We start from the raw sequence: 24,696 nt of genomic DNA, 5'->3' as shown, positions 1-24,696 counted from the left end.
AGATCCGGGCCCAACACAAACTGCGCTAGCAACCCAAGAGTTCTCAGCAGTATCGTTCTTAAAAACTTACTCATCATCTGTAAAGGAAAGTACGGAACCAATTCATTATTCTGGAAAATATGGGGAAAGAAGGAAGCCATTATTCTGCCTTTTGTACACAAACTATACCTCAGCATAACTCGTTAAGAAGGTTTAAGTAAAGTTCTTTATGGAAGTTGTCCAGCTAATAAATCCAGAACAGATGGCAGAATAGAGTATCGCCCTGCAACCCGAATACAGGACGGCTCGGGGGTCCGCTGGGGCCACGGATGGCCACTAAAACCACAGGAAAGTGGACGACAGGGACCTCACGAGATGGCATCTATTCTTGTGAATGCACAGGAGAGATGGAACGTGTCACCTGACGGAGCCACACTACCACGCAGGAGATACTTTTACCAAGAAATCGAACCCTGATCTGATCCAGCCTTCAGTGTACAGGAAATCTGGGGGCGAAATAAAACTCGTTAAAGAACACAAGGATGCCGGCCGCACAGTCTCTGTGTGGGGAACTCCACAGGACAAAGGACCAGCTTCTTGGCCAGGCACACGGTCGGAGAGAACAAGAGGGACAGGACACCCACGGGAGACTTGAGGCTCATCGACCGAACGCAACCAGTGGACTGCATCCCGGGATCGGCCTCAGGCATTGTTAACCGAGGATGAAGACACACCTGTGAGACACCATGGAAATCTGAGCGAGGCAATTCAGTGATACTAATAAATATCTAGTGCTCATTTTTGCATGTGATCATAGCACTGTGTTGCTAAAAAAAATCATTCTTATCTTTTCAGAGTCAGATTAAACTATTTGTAAATACACTTGATTGTCTTTTCACATTCTCTTCCTAAAATTCTTCTTCAAGCCGACGATTGGGGATGTGCTGACCTCTCTGCTGTGTTTCAAACACGCCCATGAACGAGGTGATGTGAAAAACAGGGATGCAGAGCACTGAACACCAGGCACAGGTTCAGGGCCACCAGGTAAACAAGCGAACTAAAGAGCCCAAGTCCTTCTTTACCCAGAAGCACCCAGGAAGTCCCTCAAAGCATCCAGGGTGCCCAGGGGTGCAAACCACTCACCACGCGGGCGTCAGGCTTCCGATAACGTTAACGTCTGGGACGCGGCCATCAACCTGGAAATTGAAAAACAAGACTCTGAGACAAACAGCCTTCATGAAGCCCACGCACCGTGTTCCATGAAGTTCCATGAAAGAAAAAAAGTGTGTCATTCGCAAAACCATCAACCCAGGCACCAGCGCGAACCGACGGCAGAGGGGGAGCGGGGAGGCAGGAGTCTGCAGGATGAAGACCCGGGAGGGCACAGGGTCAGCTGGGCAGCAACCCCAGCACAGCCCTCGCAGCGACCCCAGCCCAGAGTCCGCGGCGGCTCGGCCACAGCCGGGCTCGAGTCCTGTGACGTGAGCAGGAAGGGCCGCAGAGGGGCTGCCTCGGATCACGTTCGGTAGGACGGGTAAAATTCAGGCAGCGAGGTCTTCACTCAGGGGCGGCGGGTGCGGTTCAAGCCAAGGCAGGACTGGGGTGGCCCAGCGAAGTCAAGGCAGATCTCCAGCCTGGGATGGAGGCAGGGCTCCCAACTGTGAGGACAGCCACCCGCGGGGGCAGCTTGTCACACGCCCTAGACACGGCGCGAGGGTGTACGACCATCTCTGAGGACCCAAACCAGGGCACAGGGGACACTGGGCGACGTTGAGAACGTGTCCCGATGCTCATTGAGAAGGTAAGAAGGCTCCACTCATGGCCTCTGTGATGGAGGAGAGGGATGGACTCCGCGGTGAGCAGAGGGGACACTGGGGAGGTTCAGAGCAACAAGCAGAACGAGGGGTCACAGGTGGAAAATCACTGAGGGGAAACACCAAGTGCAGGGGATCTCATCAAACCAACAGACAAAGTCCCTGGCTGCTGTGGCTCAGTGGACTGAGTGCCAGCCTGTGAACCAAAGGGTTGCCAGTTCAATTCCCAGTCAGGGCATGTGCCTGGGTTGCGGGCCAGGTCCCTAGTAGGGGGCGTACGACAGGCAACCACATATCAGTCCTTCTCTCTCTTTCTCCCCCTCCATTCCCTTCTCTAAAAACAAATAAGTAAAATCTTTTTAAAAAACCCACAGACATCGGAACTTTGCCGAGGCAGCCCGGGGGGAGCAGACAGCACAGGTGAGCCTTCTCCTGAACTACCTCAGCGGGACGCTTGCTGACACGGCGGGACCAAGGTTCTGCCTGGACGGTGAGAGGGCTCAGGCGTGACTGGCACTTGCTTAAGGAGAGAGTCTTCGTCAGTCCCGGGAACTCCGCCTTCCAGGCAGAGCAGGGGAACCAGCTGGGGACAGGCCCCTGACCTGCCAGACCCCAGCGCCTCCCGGTGCCGTACCCAGCGGAACACTTTTTAGTGTCTCAGCTGCTTCCCCGAGTGTGATTTGTCCTGAAAAACCCGGAAACGCGCATTTCTGTACATCGAGCCCTCCCACGGCGAGGGAGCGGCCCCTCGGAACATTTACACACAATCCCTGAAACACTCGGCAGGGTGGTGATGAGGCCTTTCAAACCGGCCTCGCAGTGAGTGACTAGCAAGCAAATAAACCAGAAAAAAGTAAAAGACTGGATTCAAAAGCAGCTGACAAAGCAGGAGACTCCCGATCACCAGCAGGATTACAAGCCTCCACAGCACAAGCTAAGCTGTTTCGGAGATGCCTGGTCCCCAAGTCCCCAAGGACACGAAGCTGCACCCTCGCCCACTTGCAGGCGCCACCTACTGGACGAAAGTTATTTCAGAATCTCAAGGGCTGAGTGCAGGGTGTGCGGGGTGAGCGGGTGTGCAGGATGTTCTCACGCGGCCCTTCAGATGGCTCCCCATCGCTTCCACCCGTGTCGGCGCCCCAGGAGGGCCGGCACCCACCAGGCTGCCTTGCCCACTGGCCCCTTGGAGGTACCAGCAGAAGCCAGGAGACCAGAAGGAGGTATGGAGGAGCATGGACCCCCAGCTTCCTCCCTGCGGTGGTCACCTGCAGGGTCTCTCCACCACAAGCCACACAGCGTCACTCAGCCAGCCCTCCTTGCACCGCAGTTCTAGGGGCAGAGGGCCCCGTGGGCTGAACGTGTTGAAACCTAACCCGCCATGTGCTGGTACAGGAGGAGGGGCCTCCAGGAGGGGGTTACTAGGTCAGGAGGGCAGAGCCCCATGAATGGGACTAGTGTCCTTATGGAAGGGCCCCAGAGCACGCCCCACCCTCCCCCATGAGGGCCCAGCGGGAAGACGGCACCAACTCTGCCAGCACCCTGACCTTGGACTTGCAGCCTCCAGAACTGCCTTTACAAGTCGCCTGGGGAGTGGTGTTCTGTTCGAGCGGCTTCCCCTGCCGCCGCAGTGAACCTCAGTCCCTTCGCTTCGTGACTCTGCGGCCCAGCTTCACAAACTCCCTGTCACCTCTCTGTGTGCCGGGTGTCTTCCTGCCAGGCCTCCGAGGACAACAATGGAAAGAGAAATCAAAGACTAATTGTCCATACTCGCCCTCAGCTGAGAGGACGAAAGGGAAAAAAGGGGACCCAGTTGCAGAGCAGACCTCAGGGCACGTGTGTGCAGAGAGAGGCCCTGTGTGAGGATCCCAGGAAAAAGCCAGAGCTGCGCACAGGGTAGGGGCCTGTGCACATCTGAGCATTTTTCTAACAAGAGAAATCCAGGAAAAAAGGTCAAAAATTTAATTGTATTCTCAGAAGCGGACCCGAAAGTGCAGAGCCAAGCTGCCCGGAGGAGAGTGCTCAGGCGGACAGTGGGCACCTGTGACCTGCCCACCCACCGAGGTGGCCCCCTCCGCCCCGGCCACTCGCCCGCAGCTCCACTGAGAGCAGACAGCTGGGAGTGAGCTCCTGCCTGTCACTCTGGCCCCTGCCACAGGCAAGAGGCGTCTCTAAGGCCCTTCGCTCAGCAGGTGCGCGGGCAACGGCAGCCACAGTTCCGGGGCGGGAAAAGCATGCCCTGTTCTGCAGGCTCCGGCAGCTGAGTCGGGGAGTGGGGGGCGGCAGCCTCGGAGTGCGGGGGAGGCCCGGAAACGGCAGACTGGCGTGCTGAGCCTGCGGAAATGCCCGGAGGTGGCCGCAGGCGCCCAGTCCGGGGCAGGGTAGCCCCACCGGGGAGTCAGCCCTATGGCCCAGCCCGGGCCGGGCTGTGCGGCCGAGGACTAGTGGCCCACCCTGCCCTGGCCGGTTCCCCTCACAGGGCTGTTGGGGGGTCGGTGAGAAAGGCGCGCGAGACCCAGCGCGTGCCCTGGCCAGCGTGCCGCTCTCTGCCCCTCAGAGGCTTCTCCATCTCCGCCACCGGGCGCCCTCGGGGGCAGACCCACGAGAGCCCACAAAGTCAGCCTCCCACCTGCACCAGGGCCAACGCCAAGGAGGGGGGTCACGAGTCACCAGGGCAGGAACGCCCAAGAGGGACCAGAGCCTCTACCCCAAGGAGCCCAACAACAGTGCCCCCCAAGTCACCCCCCCTTCTGGCTGCACCAGGGACCCAGCACAGAGGCCACCAAGTGAAGAACCCCCTCAGGGCCCCCCCCCCAGACTGGTGACCTCCACTGACACTCGGTCCTGCCACTTACTGACGGGGCAGCCTCACCCTGACTCAGTTTCCTCATCTATCAGCCAGACGCCCTCATCACCCGTCCCCCCTTTCTGTGGGGATTAGAAGAACCCATGCCAAGCTCGACGGGTGTCTGGCGTACAGCAGTGAGCGTGCAAAGGCCCACCCTGCCGGCTCCCCCCAGCCAGCACCCCCCGCCTGGGCCCATCCAGTGGGAGCAGCCCCCGTGCTCCGAAGGCAGCCCCCGGCTGACACCACGCCCGGGACTCGAGGACGGTTTTTTGTGTCCATGCTCCCAAAACCACAGCACAGGCACCACAATGGAGCCTCGTTCTCACCTGTGGAACAGGGACGGTCACGGCAGCTGCCTGATGGGATCAGCAGAGAGAGGGACCCCCATGTGCGAGGGGCTCTGCCCGGGGACTGTGACCAGAGACTGTCCCCGCAGGTGTCAGCACTGCCGTCGCACACCTGGCCCGCCTGCCACAGGCCCGCCCACCCACCCAAGCAGGTATCACGCTCCTTCCTCGTCTACCCCGACCCAGGCGCTAACCCCCGCCCCTGAGTGTTTGTGCTGCTCTGCCAGTTCCCAGGACCAGCTGCCCCAGGACACGATTTAGAAGCAGCTGGACGGCATCCCACTGGTTCCTGGGCTCCCAGAAGCCCCTTGTTGCCCACGGAGTGACCTGCAGGCCGCAGTGCTGGTTTCTGCCCAGACCAGAACCCCTGGCCCCGAGACCCTGTCAGCCATGGCTGGTGAGGTTTCCCTACTGACCACACAGGACCCCCGGCCTGCCGGGTATTTCCCAGCACTGGCCCGCCTGCCCCTGTCCGGCCGGGCCCAGAGCCCGCAGGGCAGGGCAGGGCAGGGCAACAAGGCCCAGCCACAGAGGAAAGCGGCCCGGGCTCTGGGGTGGTCCTCAGCCAGGCCTGACGACACAGCGGCTCATCGGACAGCCACTTCGGGAGCCAGGGCCGGAGTCACCAGCAGCGAGGGCTGGAAAAGGTCATTTGTACAGGAGCCTGTGAGGGATAAAGAGTGTGGATACACAACAAACACAAGGTCTGAAGCAGCCGCACAGCACGGCTCGTTCACGCAGCTTTTTCCTTCCCCAGACAAACAGTGTAAACACCACGGCCTCCGAACACAAATCGCCCCCAGTTAAGCCACTGCTGTTGGGAGGCAGGGCTGGCGAGGAGCGAGATTCATCTGCCACTGTCCCCGCCCGGAGCTTGCGGGGCTGGCAGGGAGATTCAGTTTTGTCGATGGAACAAAACACAAATGGAAAAGGCCTAAAAATCAGTAAGCCAACAACACTGAAAGATGCTCCAGGACGCCACACACGCTCCCGGCCTCCCAGACACCGCGGACGCCCCGGGCCGGCTGCAGCCTGTGGGCGCCACCGCAGACTCCTGTGCCTACAGGAAGGCGCAGCTGGACTCGCCTTTGCTGGACTGGAGGACGGGGAACACCTGGGGCTTCTTGGGCCATATCAGGAGGACCGCCAGCCCAGGGCTCAAAACTCCTGAAAGAATGACTGGGCTGTCACTCACTCCGTATGTCCTTGTTCTTGGCAAGTCACAGACTCACCGGCAGAGGCCAACGTGCTCAGGTGCCAAGAATCACAAATACCCAAATCCCTCGTGTTCTCGCTCACCCTCCGGGGGACAAGGCTCAGCTGAGCGAATGCCAGGTGCTGGATGCTTCTGCAAGACGGACGGACACACAGAGGCCCCGGAAGTGAGCACGGCACTCCCTGGCCACAGCGGGGGTGCCGGTCACAGCCGCAGTGGACTCCCACGGACTCGCACAAACACGGGCAAGCTGGTGCCCCCTGGGGGTCGGAGCCGGTGTCGCAGGCCGCTGTGCGTTCTTCAACCTGATTGTACATGACTGCTCACTGCTGACCCGCTCTCCACCCTCCTGGGCTGGAGCACGTTGCTAGGCAGCCAGCATTGCTCCAGACGCCTCTGAAAGGAAGTGAGGCAGCGAGCGAGTGTCAGCGAAGTGGACACAACCACTGCAGACAGGTCCCGGCGAGAGGAGGCCGCCCACCTCCCTGAAGGCCCGTCCGAGTCACATCGTGTCCCTCCCCAAGGCAGACATGCATCCCCCAGGTCCTTGCTTGGCACACCGGCTCTCCCAGGTGGGCCGGAGGAGACTGTCCTTCTGGAAGCTCAATCTGGCAATTCCTCTAGTTCAACCTGGTAACTAAGAAGAGGCTGGCCCAGACTGTGAGACGGGAACCGTCTCCCCCACTGGGGTGACGGCCCCTGTGCTTCGCACCGACAGCCCCACCCTCACCCCCCCCACCTTCGCGGCTCCAGAGACGCTTTCCACGGCGTCCGCTGGTCGAGGCGGCCCGCACGCACGATCTGCAAGTGCCGGAATAAGTGGTCACCTTTATTCTTCTATTTCCGGCTGTTTCGTGTGCCATACCCACCGGCCCCCGGCCTCTTCGAGTGCGAAGAGCCACAGGGACTGAGCGTATTTTTCCCGATTGGAGACCAGGCACACCGGTGGGAACCATGACAATGAGGACAGAACCACCGAGTGCAAGAAAGAAGTTCCTTTAAGGGGAAAGAGGAAGGCAAGCAGGACTGCTGGCATCATGGGAAAATACGCTGGCACAGTGCTTTCCAGGAAGCCACCGAAATTGAATGACCGTCCACATCCCCGGCCCCGAGCGCCCGGCCGAGGAAACGCCGCGGCCCGTGTCTGTTCACAGGCCACCTCCGGAGGTTTAGAACCTCGGCTGAGAGGCCACAGGACAGCGGTGTAGGCGGCATAGGCAACAGACGACTAAGCTCACCGAGAAAGGGTCAGTAAGATCCACCGGGGGAAGGGAGAACTCACAGCGCAGCTCACGCTTCGATGTCCGGCGTCGCGGCACAGGTCTGAACACCCTGCGCGGTCACAGTCTCCCCGCGGCCAGAACCAAGTCCATCTGAGATCACGGGGTCTCCACGCATAGACTCGCACACGGAAAGTTCGCGGCAGCCGAACGAAAACCGTCATGAAAGGACAACGGCCAGGGTGTGGCCCGCGTCCAGCTGCGCCCAATTAAAATACAACTAGCCTTCCTGTTCGCTGCTTGTCCTCACAAAGGAAGAATTCACACGGAGCACGCACACGCGGGGGAGTTTCTGCCCCACTCGTCCTCACCCTCATTCTCACTCCCCAGAGGGAAGCACTGATTGTTCGGGTCCGATCGCGGGTCCGAGACGTGCTTTCTCTCAACGTCACGGCGCAGAAGCCAGTTTTAAACCGAGTCCTCTGGGGCCTCCATCTCCCAGGCCCATTTGTCAGCAAGTTCAAAACAAAGTCCCTGGGGGAGCAGGGGTCACCCTGCCAGGTCAGCTGACAGCCGCTCACACACCGTCTGGAGCAGGATGGACGGCTCACCCCCAGAACGCCCAGGCCACGCTGCGGGAGCCCAGCAGGCAGGGCAGCAGTCTCAGCTCCACGGGTGTGTCCCAGAGGACTGCACACAGCACCGAGGGGCTCCAGGAGGCAGGTGGCTGGCACCCCGTGGGGGTGGCTGCAGTGGGAGTCCCCAAGGAGGGGTGCCCGTCACACACACTCACAGAAGCAAACGAAATCCAGGAACGGCGGACGGAGACTGGGTGAACATCAAGAGCAGATGCTCAAGGTCATTCTGAAGCTCACTGCTGCCGACCGGAGAGGAGCGGCATTTCAACAGGACAGGAGGGTGTGGACCGGCGGCCACGGAGGCAGGTGCAGCAGAATGGGCACACGGACAGAACCGCTCTGTGTGACGTGAAGTGCACACGGCCCCAAGTCGGGAGTCACCGAGCCGGACTGGCATCTGTGTGTTGCTTACAAGAGGTGGCTGCAGACCTCGGTTCTGAAGACCAGGGTCCTGATCTCGGGTCTACAGACTTTAAGAAAGTCACTTTCTCTCCCTAGATATCAGCCATCTTGTCTATAATACGAGAGGGTTTGACTAAAGAGACTCTAAAATTTGTAACATGATTTATTCTTATGACTTCATCTGGTTAAAATGATAGATGGATACATGAGTGGGTGGGTGGATGGATGGACAGATGGACGGATGGATGCGAAGGTGGAGGATGGGTGGATGGATGGATGGATGGTGGACGGGTGGACAGGCAGGTGGAGGACAGACGGACGGATGGGTGGGTGGATGATGGGTGGGTGGATGGGAGGCGGGGGTCTATTGACTGGAACTGTAGAGACTTGTGACCAACTGCTAATCGCTGTGGGAATTTTGTGGGCCAGGTGACATCATGCTGACACCTTGGAGTCAGCCCTGGTGGGAACATTCCCACTGTGAAAACCGGCAAACACTACAAACGGGGCCTTTCACTCACCCCATGGGACTGGTTCACCGATTAGAACTGTCAAGACAGGAGAGAAGGAGACGAGGGGCAGGAGCGTGTGCACACGCCCTCCAGGACACACTCAGGGTTCTCGCCACCTGAGACACCTCTGCTCCACTCGGCCCGAGTGACCGGGCCTTCCAGCCCCAATCCCGGCTCTGGGGGGACGCCGTCCCCGATGGCCGCCCGCGGTCGGTAGGAAACGCTGCCGCCCTCAGCACGCTCCCCCAGACGTGCTCGCAGGCGGCACCTGCAGCACCGTGTGACCACGGCCCATGCAGCGGTCCCGCGGGACTGTCGGCTCACTCAGGACGACAACCACGCACCTGGTTCCCGGGGCTCAGGGCCGGCCTGGCACGGAGCCGGGTGCGGGGCCACCATCCTGAAGGACATGTCGAGAGAAAGCAGCGGCGACACCTGCGAGGCGGAGCAGACTGGCTGCTGGTGAAAGGACTGTCCCCCCCGGCTGCGCCCGCTCTCCCCTCATCGCCGCCGGGTGCTGACGCTTTCGAGTGCACTCTCCCTCGGACTGTGGTTTCCATTAAGTCGGGTCACCCACATCCATCACAAAGCAGTGCAGTGTGTCACTGACCCACTTCCTGGTCTCCGCTGCTCAGGGACACTGCCTGTCACCAGGAGTTCCATTTGTGAGTGAGGCGTTACTCATATCTGTCCGGGGTCACCCAATTGCGCTGACAGCACAGGATTCACCCTCGGGGTCCACCGCCCGGGCCACGCAAGGGGCTCTGAGAAAACGGCTCTGGCCTCCTCACCCTTGGCTCTCCAATCCACCCAATGAAGACAGAGAGTGGACGAGAAGCCCGACTCTGCCCTGGGCCGGAGTAAAGGCAGGCTCCGGCCCTGACCCTGGCAACGGACAACGTCACCGCAAAGGGAGCAGCATACAGCAGCCACCTTTGGAAGAAAGGAAAACAAATGCCTTTGTCCACTAAGGTGGCCAGGACAAAGCCCCACACACGGGGAGGCTTAAACAAGACCAAGTTGCGTCTCCCAGCTCAGAGGCCAAAGCACTGTTCTCACGGTGTCAGAACAGCCGGCCCCCGGTGTGCAGTCACCTTGTCACTGCAACCCCACTCGGCCTTCTCTGGGTGCCCACGCAGAGGGGGGGTCCCTAACTCTCCCAGGGACACAGGCCCATTGGGTTAGGGACCCACGCTTTAGGCCGAATTTAAGCCGAATTCTCTCCTTCCAGGCCCATCTCCAACTACAGCCCCAGGGTCAGAGCCTCGGCATGTGCTGGGTGGGGACACAATGCCATCGAGACAAGAGCACCTACTGGGTGCCAGCGCCTCCTGCAAGGCGGAGCCCAGGCCTCTGTTCTGGGATGAACTGCCCCCCACCCCCCGCCTTCTCACATCAAAGTCCTGGCCCCCAATACCTCAGAGCGTGATCTGACTCGGGAATGGGATCAGACCCTGCAGGTGTGTTTTACCGACGCTGCCTTTTGGACCGGGGTGGACAGGCACCTGTGTGTGCTGTGTTCACGGAAGTTGTTGAGGTTGTCCACGAACTGCGGGCACCCTTGGCATCCCCACCGCCAGGAGCTGTACGTAAATTCAGCACAACCCTGAGGGGCCTCTCGCTTTCAGGAAGCCAGCCCTGGGTACGCCCGAGTGTGGACTACCTTCCCGGTGCAGCCCGGGCACGCAGAGAGCTCACCGTTCCAGACACGGCCCTGGTGGGCTGGGTTCCTCCCGGGACGGGGGAGGGAGAGCGAATTCCACCCCCCACCCCCAAGAATATGCAATGGAAGCAGGAAGAGGGAGCGAACACACGGATGTGTAACAATCAGGCACATGACCAACAGCCGAAGAGATGGAAAAGGGGAGAGGACTTTAAAGGAGGAAGAGAGCTCATTTGCTGGTAGTTTTAAGAACAGCTTGATGAGACTCGTCACCGGAAATGGATCATTAAGGACGGAGCGTCAGATGCGCCGGCCCTTTCAGAGCACTGGTGCAGCCGTCCCACTGGCACAGCCGTCGCCCAGGCAAAGAGGCAGAAAACGCTGAGCATCCTGGGGACAGCGCTGGCATCCAGCTGGAGTGCACGGTGTGCGCAGGAAAATTGGGAGTTTAGAGAAGAAACAAAAAACCGAGAGACCTGGTGGGACATGACGCCAGGTTGAGGTGCCCGCCCCGGGGGGACAGGAACAGGGTTGGGGGAAGAGGGACCTGGCGGTGACACCCTGGAGATGAGCTTTAGACAGACAGACCCAGCGGAGGCGTCTGCAGCAGGCGCAGGGAACGTGGAGACCTGTGTCCCAGCCGGAGCCGAGGCCAGGCGGGCACGCCAGCAGGCTCCGCAAAGACCGTCCAGCGGAATCGGACGCCTTGTGGGGAGCGAGGGGTCTGCTGGTTTCCACAGCTTTGACAGGTCCCTAACGCACACACGTCAGCCACTAAATCCTGATGCCAAGCGTCCCTCCGATGCACCTGCTGCCCCTCCCCGGCCAGGCTCCCTGCCCCACTGACCCGGTCCAAGAGGCAGAGCAGGGGAGAGCGCGCTTCCTCCCAGTGGGAACCCAGAAGGGGCAGAGCGCCACGCACACCGGCGGCCAGGCCAGTGGGGGGGCTGCAGGCCCCGAGGGCCAGGCCCCGGGCTCCATGTGGCAGCACCCACTTTCCCTCAGCTCTCCGGCCAGAGAAAGGACAGCAGGTGCTCTGAAAATGTCCGTGAGAGCACGCCCACACCACAAGTCTCCCAGACTTGGAGAAGAGTGTGGCCGAGGTGCAGTGGGACTGAGGGCTCTCTGGTGTGTGAGAGGGTGTCCTTGCATCCAGAGACAACACAGGACAGAACCCACACAACAAGGGGACACGCGACCTGTGGTCTGCACCCACCGTGCAGCCCCCCTCCCAGACTTGCAGCCCCCAGCCCTGAGGGAGCCACGTCCCTCCTGCCTGTAAGCCGCCCGGTCGGCACAGCAGATGGACCAAGAGAACCTTCTCTCCCGCTCGCGCGGTGCAGGCATTCTCACCGGGACCCACAAAGCCCGAGGAGCGGCTCTGACCAGGAACAAAGGCGCTACGTGAACAAGTGGGCCCGGCCGGCCAGATGCCCGGTGGCCAGCCGTGGGACACCAGGCAACGGCAGTGAGACTCGGGGGAAGGGCACGCAGTGGGCCTCGGACTCGGCTCCCACGCTGCCCTCTTCCCTGTGCCACTGGGCTGTTCGGCTTTCGCTTGGCTCAGGGGACACGTCGTGGCAAAAAATGCAATTACTAAAGTGATGACTCAGAGCGCTCCTTCTGATAAGGTCGCCAAACGGTCCACCAGGGGACATACCTGGAGGAACGGTGAAGGGAGAAGTGCCAGCCCGCACACCCGAGGACCCTCAACCCCTGCCAGGGAGCAACCCCTGTAGGAAGCAGCCCCACCTCCTCCCTCCCCTCCCAGCGCCCCACCCCACCCACCACCGATTCCGGGGCAACGCCCACACTCGAGAGGCAGACAGACAGACAGGACCAAGAAGGCTCAACCCGAGGAGACAGGCATGGGGATGAGGAGCTAGTGTGCCAGGGGCCAGGCTGTCTGGTCCACCCAGGACGCTGCCTGAGACGCTTTCGCCCAGATCACCTGTGCTTGGTCTCCGGTGCACCCTGCGTGCACCTGCAGACATGCCCCTCACTCCCTTCCCTCAGCTCTGCGAACCGAGTGGCAGGGCGGGCGGGCGATCCAGCCCTGGCTGCCCCCACATCTCTGCCTGGCAGTGTCTCCTGGGGGGGGGGGGGGGGGTTGGCGCAAAGCACGTTAAAGAAGGCGAGCAGCCAAGCAAGGAATGGCCACACTCCAGCCCCTTCCTCAGGTGCAGATGGCAACTTGCCTTGGCCCGATCGGAATGGGGGCAGAACCCTGCAGAGGAAAAACAGGACAAACGATCTCAGAGCGTCCAGGAACCAGCGTCAGAACGCTTCCCTGCTAAGACCCACCGGGTCTCTACGTATTTTGTAAGTAACGAAACCGGGCACCGGGAACAGGCCGAAACCACGACCACGGCAGACCAGACCACTCCCATTCTTGCACACATGCACACACACGCACTTACTTTCTTTTTTTTTGCATGCTTTCCCATTTTTCTATTGTGGTAGCAGAACACAAAAGGCACCGTGTTAACCACTTTCAAATGCACAGCTCTAGTACATTAAGTACGTTCGTCATTGGGCAGCCAACTGGAACGCCGTCCCCATTCAACAAGCACACCCAGCGCCCGCCCCACCCCCACCACCACGGCTCTCCTCCCCGTCTCTGACCTTGAGTCGCCCCAAGGGAGTGCACAGTAGTCCCCACTCACGGCCGACCTAGCTCAGCTGGGCTGGCATGGTGCCCTCCGGGTTCACCCGTGTGTCAGAACGCCCTTCCCGTTTGGAGCTGAGCAGGACTCCGCCACACACACACACACACACACACACACACACGAACGCACGCCAGGTCCCTCACCGTTCACCCACCAGTGGACACTTGAGCTGCTCCCATGCCTGGCCGCTGTGAGCAATGCTGCCAGGAGCAAGGAGCACAAACGTCCCTTCAAACCCCAGCTGCTGGTGCTCCTGGATACACCTGGATACACCCCTGAAGCGGAACTGCTGGCCACTTGACTTTCAATTTGGGGGGAAGGTACCTGTTCTTTTCCAAAATTAGAGCGCACTCACCCATAGCTGCCATTAATGGAAAAGCAAGTTCTCCATTTGATTCGACTAACTTTTAAAACCAAAAGCTACATGCCAGGCAGCAGGTAGGTGGTCACCAGGGGCACGGTCAGGCGGAGCGCGAGGCAGGGCCCCCGTCTGGTTGGGGTCTGCAGTCTGGAGGGACAGACAGGAACCAGGTCGCAGGCAAGTGTCTGCTTCTTCGTCTCCGTGGTGAGTGCCACGTGGTGTCTTAGGACAGTGTGTCCACCCTTGGGAAGACATGGAGCAGGAACGTCCAGACAGACGGTCGGAGCCTGGACGGAGCAGAGGGTGATGACTAAATGACGCAGCAGGGAGGGGGGGGCACGTTTAGTCAGGAGAGCGACTCAGCCTGACGAAAGCAGAAAGGAGTGGACGCGAACACGGTGCGGTCAGCACGCTGTCCCAGCATCCACTCCGAGGGAGGCGTCTCCGAGTGGCAACAACAAAGTGGGAGCAGTGTGTTTGGCGTCCCTTGAGCCTCCCAAACACACCCCCAGATATGCTGAAGCCCTAATCCCAGTGTCTGTGACTGAGACACCAGGGGAAGCAGCCTTTGCACATGTTACTGAGATGAGCTGAGGTCACGCTGGCTCGGGGTAGCCAGGTTCTGGTGGCTTTGTCTTTGTAAGGGGGACGTTTGGAGACTGAGACAAGTCCAGGGAAGGACTGTCAAGGTGGAAGCAGAGGCAGGGAACCCCCCGGAGCTAGGAAGGAGCTAGGAAGAAACAAGGGAGCGGCCGACCCCTCCAGAGGGCACAGGCCCCTCCCACACCTGCTGTTCCCACTCCTGCCCGGCCTGGGAGGGAATGAACCTGAGGACTTAAGGCACCGCGTCTACAGTCCTCATCGCAGCCGGAAGCCAACGAGGGGTGGGATGTGGAAAATCCCCGGACCGCTGCCCCCTGGGAGCTGTCCTTGGAGTGGCGAGAGGGGGGAGACAGCCTTTCAGCGGCAATTCTGACCACACCTGGGACCCCACCCACAGAGAAGCGAGCGCTTGTGTTCAATGCGCCCCTGGAGGGGGAGGTCTTTACCTGTCCAGCAGGGCAGGCCCACACCTCCCTATGGAAGGCGACAGGGACACTCTGGCATTTGGGATGTGACCCACTGTAGGTGGTTCAGCAAACCAGCTAAATGCCAGTAGCTCATGCCGCCCCTGCCCCAAAATCAACACACGCACTTCTTCCAGGGCAGCCCCTGCCCCAGGGGAGAGGGCGCCAGCCCCTGACTGCCCCAGGACGCTCTTTCAGTCCTCCGGAACCACCTCCAACGCAGACCGAGGGGGATTCTGCAGGTCCACCTCTGGGGTGTCCGCTGCACCCTGGGGCGGGCTGCCAGCGGTGCCTGCGGCCCTGCACGAGTGGCACGGAGGACAGCAAAGCCAGCCTGGCTCTCGCAGCGTCTGCCGGCCCCGGGCCCTGGCACACCACCCAGGCGTCACAGCACAGGCGCCGCCGCGCCCCAGGCCTGTGAACCCGAACACCGGCCCCTGTGGGAGCGAGAACAACAGGGCAACACTTCGCAATAACGGCCACTTCCCTGCCCAGCAGCTCGGGGCCTCTCCAGCCCCGACTGAGAGGGGCGGGGTGAGCAAGGAGCGTCCTCCTGTCAGCAACCGCATCCCGAGTCCCAGAGCAAGCCAGCACCCTGGGCAGAATAACCCGGAATGACAGCTCATCCCCAGCAAGCTCCCAGGTGCCTGCAAAGCCGCCCGTGGCCTCGCCCCACACCCACCTGCGGGTCCCTCTCCCGCCCACAGGATGTGTAGTTATTTCTCCAGAGCAGGAGCACGGTGCCAGGCCTTCCTGGCCCAGAACCAACCCCCTACAAAGCACGGCCATGGAAGGAGCTCTTACGAGAAAGGTGACCTCCAACCGGGGCGCTGTGGGCGAAGACCTATCATGCTCTCTGGGCACATGATTGTTACCGCTGGGGCTCCCTTCACGAGCACCGCAGACTGGGCGGTCAAGGCCAGAAACGCAGTCTGGCGGTCCTGCTGCAGGCTGGGAGTCGGACCAAGGTGTCGGCAGGGCAGGTTTCTCCCGAAGCCTCTCTGCTTGGAGGTCGGCTTCCCCTGCGTCCTCACGGGCCTCTCCTCCGGCCGGAGCACCCCCGCTGTCTCTGCGCGTGTCCAAGTTCCCTCTTTTGACGAGGACACCAGGCAGATTGCATCAGGATCCACCAGGGGCCTCGTTTGACCGAATCACCTCCTCGGAGACGTCTCTAAATAGTTACTGTGTTCTGCCATGTATAATGCGCACCCACATTTTTGGCCCAAACTTTCAAGAAAAAAAAATTTTCACTTTTTTAATTCAACTTTTCATTTATTTATATTTAGAACCAAAACTGGCCCTGGCTGGTGTGGCTCAGTGGATTGAGCACTGGCCTGAGAACCAAAGGGCCTGTAGTTGGATTCCCAGTCGGGGCACACGCCTGGGTTGTGGGCCAGGTCCCCAGTAGGGGGCACACGAGAGGCAACCACGCATTGATGTTTCCTCTTTCTCCTTCCCTTCCCCTCTCTCTAAAAATAAATCTTTAATTTAAAAAAAAACCTGATTACCATATTCCAGGGTTTAATTTTGCATATGGATATTGTTACTACTTTCTAGTTGCACTTTTAACACAAAAACATAAAGAATTAAAACATTTATATAGCTACAGAAGTAGTACCACCCATGTATAACGTGCATCCTTATTTTTCCCTCAAGAATTTGGGCAAAAAAAGTGCACATTATACACAGCAAAATACGGCACATTCTACATTAGGGTGAACAGGCTGCTCCCCCAACCCCCCACCCCCGCACAGCTCAGCCCCCATCACAGAGGCCGTTTTGGGAACCCTTTACGTCTCACAGCTGGGTCCCCGCGGGTGCGACTGGTTAGGACGGGGGCACGCGGGTGCAGTGGACACCCTGGGGCTCCACTGCCCTCCCAAGGAAGCGGCAGCCCTGCCTCTAAGACGGGAATGGGACGTTCTCCCTGGCGCCATCGGCAGGGACGGGGCCCTCCCGACACCTTGACGCTGGATTTCTGGCCCCTGGATTTGGGACATTAACCGTGTTGTTCCGAGTCGCCCAGCGCTTTGCTAGGACGGCCCTAGGAAACAAGGCCTGAGAACCCCAGTGCACTAACACGAAAGGTCCTGACCACAGAGGGGACTTAGCAACACACACAGAGCCTCAACCGGACCTTTCACCGAGCTTCGGAATTCGATTCACAACACCACACAGTAGAGGGGTTACCACCTCTGTCCCTACAGAAGGACCGCCGGGCTCGGGCCCTGCCGACGGTCACCAGCCGCCCAAATGTGGCCAGGTCGTGCCCTGGGTCTCAGCTTTCCGCGTCTGTACAGGGGACCATGACAACAAAATGTAATTCAGACTGCCGTGGAATCGAACGGGTGACCTTTACGAAGCACGGAACACAGGAAAGTCTGGTCAACCCCGCAGCACCGTGTTGCCCAGGCCAGCTCCTCCGGTGTGCGGCAGCCCCGAGAACCCTGGTGATCATCACCTGCACCCCAAGTTCACCCAAGTCCCAGGAAAACTGGAGTGCAGAGGAACTGCTCAAAACCATTATTAAAAAACCCAAGCTTGGCCCTGGCAGGGCGGGTAGCTCAGTTGGCTGGAGCTTCGTCCCACTCAAGGGGACGAAGTCTGACTCTCACACACGAACAAGCAGAACAACAAATCGATGCTCCTCTCCCTTTGTTTCAAAAAATTAATTGAATCTTAGAATGAAAACCCCAGCCTTGCCCTGGCTGGTGTAGCTCAGTGGATTGAGCTCAGGCCTGCGAACTAGTCGATTGCAGTTCGATTCCCAGTCAGGGCACATGCCTGGGTTGCAGGCCAGTTCCCAGAAGGGGACATATGAGAGGCAACCATACATTGATATTTCTCTCCCTCTCTCCTTCCCTTCCCCTCTAAAGATAAATAAATAAATCTTTAAAAAATATATTAAAAAAAAAAAGAAAACCTCAGGTTTATGCTGGTTCCTAGGGCAGGAGGGACGTGTTCTTGAGAAAATCCCACTGGAGAGTCCACTTGGAACTTGGGCAGCTGGAACCACCTGGCCAAAACTGTAGACACTGTCCCCAGCGCCAGGCACAAAGGAGGGCGGCCAGGCAGGGCACCCCCCCCACCTGCCACGAGACAGCTTGCCAGGGACACCCGGGTGTGCACACAGGACAGCTGGCCTCACGGTGCGGGATGCTCAGGATCCTCTCATCCCTCCGCAGTTCCCTGCACTCCGTCCCCACCGCAGCCCCAAGCGAGCCGACAGGGGCCGGGTGACCCACAGCCGGAAGGTCAGGGCGCTTCCCCTGGCTCCTACCAAAGCGTTCACCTCCCAGACAGAACCCTGAGGACAACGCCCAGCGCTGCTAGACCACCTTCTCCGAGCGCTGGGAAACTGGATGTCCCGGAGGGCCCCACCTGAGGCTAGATGCGAAAGACAACGCTGGCTTCCGGAAGGCGCCCGGCTCTGCAGGAAGGCACTGCAGCTCGGCGTTCACTCCCCCGCAACGGCACTCCCAAGTCTGGAGAGTTCTGTCTGGTGAGCATGTGTAAGCACGTGCCACACACATGTTCTGTGCATGCACACACACGCACCACGCACCAGACACAGACAGGAGCTCGTGTGCTCTTCCCGAGGACCCCAGGATACAGGTGAGCTGAATGAGGCCCATTTCACAGAAGAGGAAACTGAGACCCTGACAGCCGCCTGCTCAGAGCCAAGGGCAGGCAGATGCAAAGCCGCCAGCGCTGCTGCTTCAGTCAACCTCGGTCAGCGTCCACCTCTGCTGCCCGCATCGCAGCAGAGACTTCCTTTGCAGTTTCAGTGCTAAAGGCGTTTCATGCAAAATGCAAACTGTTCTGAGATGACTTAATTTTTTACTGAGATACAACTGAATGTCACACCGTATTAGTTTCAGGAGCACAACACAATGACTCCGTGTACATACGTGCGGCCACCACGGTAAGTCCAGCTCGCCCCATCACCACCGTGCCGGCTGTCCATCGCTACCACGCACCCCCCAAGAGCCCCCCAACTCCATGCTCAGCGGCGGTCACTCCTCCCGGGTTCTGTAGCAGTGGGGCCACGCCGTCCACATAAGCTCCCCAGAAACCAGAACCGGAAAAGTGAAATCCTGCGCTGGAAGGCGCCTCTGGTGTGGGAATCTCACTGTGGCGCCTGTTTTCTCCACATCCAAGCAGACCTGTCACCAGCACCGGGCGGCACACGCCCCGGAGAGGGGTGCTTCTGGGGGAAAGAGCCCTTTTGTGTCAAAGCCCGCTCCGACCCCCGCCTCCCCCACCCGCCCCAAGGCTTCCCCCTCATGACCTGAGGTTGAAAGGAAGAGGCCCACCAACTGCAGAACCCAAGACGTCTGTGCACGTGCAAACCCAGGGCCATGCAACCCCAGGGCTACAGCAAGTAAGAACTGCTCAGCTGGAGAGGCCGCTGCCCAACCACACTGGTCGAAGGACGGAACCTGCAACCTCTAGGCTCTTTCTTCTCGGGCCCTTAAAACGGTGATCACGGTCAGGGCTAGGAACACAGCTGCGGAGGCCCCCGTGACAAGGAGGAAAGAGAGAGGGGCTCCCTTTGATTTCCGAGTTCCCACCACCCCAGGGTCCGAAGGGCAGAGTGCGGGCCTGCAGGTGGGTCCCCGGGACAAAGCCTGCTCTGTTCCGGAGGAGCCTGGGGAGGGGGGAGCTGGGACACGGAGAAAGCGAGACCCAGCCGCCACCTCCCGCTTCCCAGCCTCCTCCTCTCTACCACACGGGCACTCGCAGCTTCAAAGCTGCCGGGGCAGCTTTCCGACCCAGAAGCGCGGAAGGGCCCGGCCTGGCCCGCACAGCACCCCTGGGGACTAGACGCACAGAAACCCAAGCTCCCGGGCCCTGGACCAAACCCCTCTGAGAATCTGCACCCCCACCTGCCCCTTTCTTCACCGCCCAGCTGCTGGCCGCCCTCCACGGCCCTGAGCCCCTTTCCAGTCCCAATCCCCCCACACTCCTGCTTATCTGTCCGCTAGGAAAGCCTAACAGCCTGTCCAAGGTCAGCTGGAGAAAGCCACCTTGCGGCACCTTTCTGACCCCGAAGGTGCACAGATGCTCAGTCCTCCGAGTGACCCACCAGCAGCGTGGACACCCAAGCTCTTGCCCTCCCCGACCTGCCGCAGCATGGACTCTGGGCCCGAGGTCGCAAGCCCTCTGGGGGGGCCCGATGCCCACCCAGCACCTGCAGCCAGAGCCAGGACCAGTGCTTTATTCCAGCTCGACCCAGGCGGCTACGGGGTCCATCTGGCAAGTCCCTCAACGGGGACCCAAGCCAGGCACCGGGAAACACAAGCTTGTGGAACCGCCCTGGTGTGCAGGCAGCCACGTCAGGAATCCCACAGGATGGACCTGGAGATGGTCAGTGTCATGGAGCAAGCGACAGGAAACAAGAGGGCCAGGCTCCCCGTCACAGCCAAGTGTCCAAGGACACACGCCTCGGCCCAGGTGAAGAGCACTCTCGGGAGATGCCGGAAGGATGCCGGTTTGCCTCCGCAGGGGTCTCGGCCAGCTCCACGGCACCGGTGCGGAAACCCCCCAGAACTCGGGAACAAGGTGACACCGAAGCGGGACCAACCCGCACCAGTGGGCAACTCTTCCTCCTGCCTCATCGGGGCTCCTGATCCCGAGCACAAGCCACCGGCACCCGCACAGCTGAGCCCATCCGGGGGGAAAAGAAGGAAAGGTGGGTAAAGGGTTCGAGGAGAAAACCAGATGAGCGTCAGGATGGCACAGCAGAAGATTCTCAGAAATCAAAGGAGGCCACACCACACGTCTGTCCTGGGCCAGGCGCTGGGCCAGCGGCTGAGACACTCAGCGTGAAGGGGCTGAGGCGTGGCCACAGATGGCCCGTCCCACAAAAACACGGGCGGGGAAGGCTGCTATTATTACAGGCTAAAAAATGTCCCCAGAAAGATCCCCACGCCCCAAAGCCCAGAATCCATAAACGTTACCTTACACGGGTAAAGGATCTAACCGAGATGCAACCACACACATCCTAGTAAGACGGATGCAGAGGGAGATTCGAGACATGAGAGGAAGACACAGAGAAAAGGAGAAAGGCACAGGAGCCAAGAAGCGCAGGTGGGCGTGCGGCAGGACTGGCAGGGGGGATGGGGGCAGAAGGGGGAAGAGGCACAGCTCCTCCCCCAGGTCCCAGGTCCCGGACGGGGTGCGGCCCTGCCGACCTTCCTGATTCCCACGAAGACTGACGAGTGGGAACTCCCGGCAGCAGAAAGGGAGGGCGAATAAACTCACGTTATCCCGAGCCTCCAAGTGCGCAGCTCAAGATACTCACACACTTGGTGATGGCTGGGCTTCTTTTTCTCTGCACCGGCGAACACCCGCACACACCCACGGGCCTCAGCCCCACGGTGGGGACCAGGGGCCGCGGCCACGGCAGTGGGCAGCATGTCACAGTCAGGGGACCAGGCAGAGCCGGTGCGCACGCCGTCAGTCTGGCCCCTTGCACGCACCTGCTGGCCCCAGTGAATCGACGTGTGGGTGCCCAGGCCATTAGGGGTAACCTGGGAAACAGTCACCCCGGTAACACTGTTTCTATAAAAATCTCCTCTGGATTCCAAAAACCTGGAAATTAAGAAGTCCACGTGGGGGAGCAGAGTGCACTCATCCACAACACCATTTGTTCACACAGAAACCGAAGCGCTGAAGTTAGTCCACTCAGGGAAGGGTCCAAGCTACACAGTGACGCCTGTCAGGCAGGCGGCCCCGACCCTCTGCCATTACGGCCACAAGGCTCCTTTTGCTGAGGACACACCCCGATCCTCTGGGAGAAAGACCCCCCCAGCAGGGCTGCAAACCCCCCACGGCCACGGCTCTGCTAAGAAGACCCGCGGCTGCTGGGAATCGCCAGCAAACACACCACCCACAGAGGAGTTGGAGACGCGCCCCCACACTCTGCTGCAACACCGACCCGCTGGCAACAAGGCTGGTAGGAAACGGGAACCGAACAGTCCGGTGTGGACCGCGAGGACGCTCACGGAGCGCGAAGGAGAGGGGCAAGGGGACAGCAGACGGGCACTCCAGTCTTCACGCTGTGTCTGTGCTGACAACAGCACAGGAGAAGGCGCCCAACGTCACTCACCGCGAGGGAAACTCAAATCGAGTCCCCATGACCGCCCCCATCGAGAAATTAACAAGTACCGGCAAGGATGTGGAGAAACTGGAACCCGTGCCCGGCTGCTGGGGACGCAGGATGGTGCCACCTCTGCGGAAAGCGGGGCGGCAGGTCCTCTGAAAACCGACCTCGGAACTGCCCCACGACCCAGCAATTCCACCTCTGGGTGCATCGCGACCGAAGCAAAACCAGGGACACTGCCAGACATGGGCACCCGCAGAACTGCTCTCAACAGCAAGACACAGACCGGGGTCCGCCACGGGCGCACGAGCAGCCCAGACGGGACACACCGGCAGCGGGCATCACTCGTCCTGACGAGGCAGCACCCGCCACCCCGGCCCCCACCTCGGTGGGCCTGCAAGATGTGGTGTGCAGCAAACTGAACCGTCCCACAGGGCCAAGTAAGTGCCCCGTGATTCCACTGCCACAGAACATCGCGACCGGCCAGACCCGGCCGGCGGAAGGCAGAAAGCAGGACGTGGAGGCTGGGCAGTGGGAGGGGCGAGGGGCGAGCCGCTGTCTGAAGGGCAGAGTTCAGCCCAGAAGAGGCCAGGGCTCTGGGGACAGGCGGCGGCGAAGGCTGACAGCGTCACGCAGGTCCTCGATCTGCGCGTCCTTCCCCGTGGTCGGGATGGTACATCTCATGTTGTGAATTTATGGGGGAGTCTCTAATTTTCCTCTCCTTCGATTTCTGTATTTTCATTCGTGAGATTTCTCTTTGAAAAAAAAGGGCACCTGAGGCGTTCAATACGAGAAGGAGACCCTGTGACTGTCCGGGACTGGCCAAGCCTCTCAGTCCCCAGCACTTTGGGGATCGATGGAATCCAGCCGTAACGTCCTTGCCCACTTCCGCACCACGAACCGTCACGGAGCGAAAACCCGGCTCCCGCTCCGTGTTTCCGAAAACCAGTCCTTTCAGTCAGCTGCGGCGGCAAAGCCCGCCAACAGCCCTCCCGGCCGCCCGCCCTGGAGAGCTGCCCGGATGGCAGACTCGAGACTCCATGTGGCACCGGCTGCGGGGCAGGACGAACAGTGCTGCTCTGGGGACCAGAGGCTGAATTCGAGGTCTGCCTCAGCAGCTCCCGGGCGGACCAGGGACAGCTCCCAGCCTTGTGGCCCAGGGCGACGAGGAGTCCTGAGAAGGACCGGGCCGCAGCCTCCGGGCGCACACGCAGTGTGCACCGGCTTCCTCCAAGGCTGCCCTCTCTTCCTGCCCCCCCCCAGGTACAGGAGCCCCCGTTCAGGGGCTGCAAGCTGGCTTATTCCTGAACTTCTTCAGGAAGGAACTGCCAGGTTGATTCAATCACCTTCACTAAGAAACAACCCTCATCATCTGGAATTTGTTAGTGAGGTTGGCTTTCAAATACTTTATGCACAGATAACTGGAAATAACAGAGTTTGCAAAATATCAACCTGGAGGTCTTCATTTAAATTAGAAAACAGGTTCTAGGGTTTTTCTTAAAGATCCTATTCTAGAATTCCAGAAAACCGAAGGCCCCAACCCCTGCTAGCTGTGTGACCTTGGGTCAATGACTTACCCTCTCTGATCCTTAGCTTTCACATCAGGAATGAGAGGGGCACACCATTAAGCCCTTGAACTAATGCCTGGAGGGTCAGCGGTTACGGTAACAAGTAAAGGAGAGGCCTCCCAGTGCTCACCACGGCCGTGTTCTCACACCGCCTGTACAGAAAGAGGAGGCAGTGAACCCACCCCATACACACCCCGGCCCAGGCCCTTCGCCAGGTCTGTGTTGCGAATGGGGGGAACACGGAGTTTTTACAAAGTTTAAAAAATAAATAAATAAAAATAAATTTTGAAAAAGAGAGAAAGAAGTAAAGGAGGGCCCTGGCTGGTGTGGCTCAGTGGATTGAGCACAGGCCTGCAAACCAAAAGATCACAGTTCAATTCCCCGTCAGGGCACATGCCTGGGTTGCAGGCCAGTTCCCAGCAGGGGACACACAAGAGGCAACCATACATTGATATTTCTCTCCCTCTCTCCTTCCCTTCCCCTCTAGAGATCAATAAATCTTAAAAAAAAAAAGAGAGAGAGAAAGAAAAAGAAGTCAAGGAGAGCAAGGATTCTAACTGATAAGAAATCATCCATCTCAGAGGATTGAGCGCAGGCCTGCGAACCACACAATCGAGGTTCGATTCCCAGTCAGAGCACATGCCTGGGTTACAGGCCACTTTCCAGCAGGGGACGCACAAAAGGCAACCGTACATTGACATTTCTCTCCCTCTCTCCTTTCCTTCCTCTGTAAAGATAAATAAATTAAAAATCTTAATAAAAAAAAAAAGAAACCATCCATCACATCTCTACCCGGAAATTATCAGCCGCCCCAGTTTACTGGCCAGGGAAGGGGAGCCCTTGTTCCCGAGCCTCCGGCTCCCCAGTCTTTTAGTGAGTGACGTCCCTTGGAAGCGAACTTCCAGTGCAAGTGTTCACAACATCTGAAAGGCCCATTTTCCAACAGAAACAGGCGGGACATTTTAGAGTCAGCTGCCCTGGTCCTAAGAAGAGTCCCACTGGTAGTGCTGTCCGCACGCGGCTTTGCAAAGTGAGGCTATTGCTTCACCAGCACTGACGCTTCCACTCCGAGAGCAAGGCACGTCCTGCCATTTATCTGTACCTTCTTTAACGTCCGTCCTCAACGCCTGCTGGTTCTCAGAGTGCCGGTGTCTGTCACCTGTCCGGCTGCTCTCATTCCTGGGTGGCCTAAGGCCTATGCAGCGACTATCAGTGGGGTGGTCCCTGACTTTTCTCCTTCTGGTAGTTCACGCTGGTGAGCACGAACGTCACAGATCTCACACGCGG

General features: G+C 59.5%; 1 protein-coding gene and 1 non-coding gene across 7 annotated transcripts in view; one reads left to right on the top strand and one right to left on the bottom strand.

Moving 5' to 3' along the window:
- TIAM1 (TIAM Rac1 associated GEF 1) overlaps positions 1–24,696 on the bottom strand; it is a 194,809-nt gene that overhangs the window by 153,483 nt on the left and 16,630 nt on the right. For 2 of the 6 annotated variants that reach the window (XM_053657893.1, XM_053657892.1), the window contains exon 2: positions 1,123–1,175. The exons of 2 other annotated variants lie outside the window; for them this stretch is intronic. The gene's annotated coding sequence lies outside the window, so the exon portion shown is untranslated. Of the gene's footprint in view, positions 1–1,122; positions 1,176–6,284; positions 6,320–13,459; positions 13,561–24,696 lie in introns of those variants that run through there. 2 more of the 6 variants (XM_053657895.1, XM_053657894.1) reach the window with 2 other exon arrangements.
- Positions 23,523–23,652, top strand: LOC119061093 (small nucleolar RNA SNORA51). The gene has a single exon (XR_005084721.2). It is a non-coding gene; the product is annotated as a small nucleolar RNA SNORA51 (small nucleolar RNA).

Source organism: Artibeus jamaicensis, unplaced genomic scaffold, assembly GCF_021234435.1.
Source record: "Artibeus jamaicensis isolate MK-2021 breed Jamaican fruit bat unplaced genomic scaffold, CSHL_Jam_final scaffold_474, whole genome shotgun sequence".
NCBI lineage: Eukaryota > Metazoa > Chordata > Mammalia > Chiroptera > Phyllostomidae > Artibeus > Artibeus jamaicensis.
This window is presented reverse-complemented; position numbering and strand designations above follow the sequence as displayed.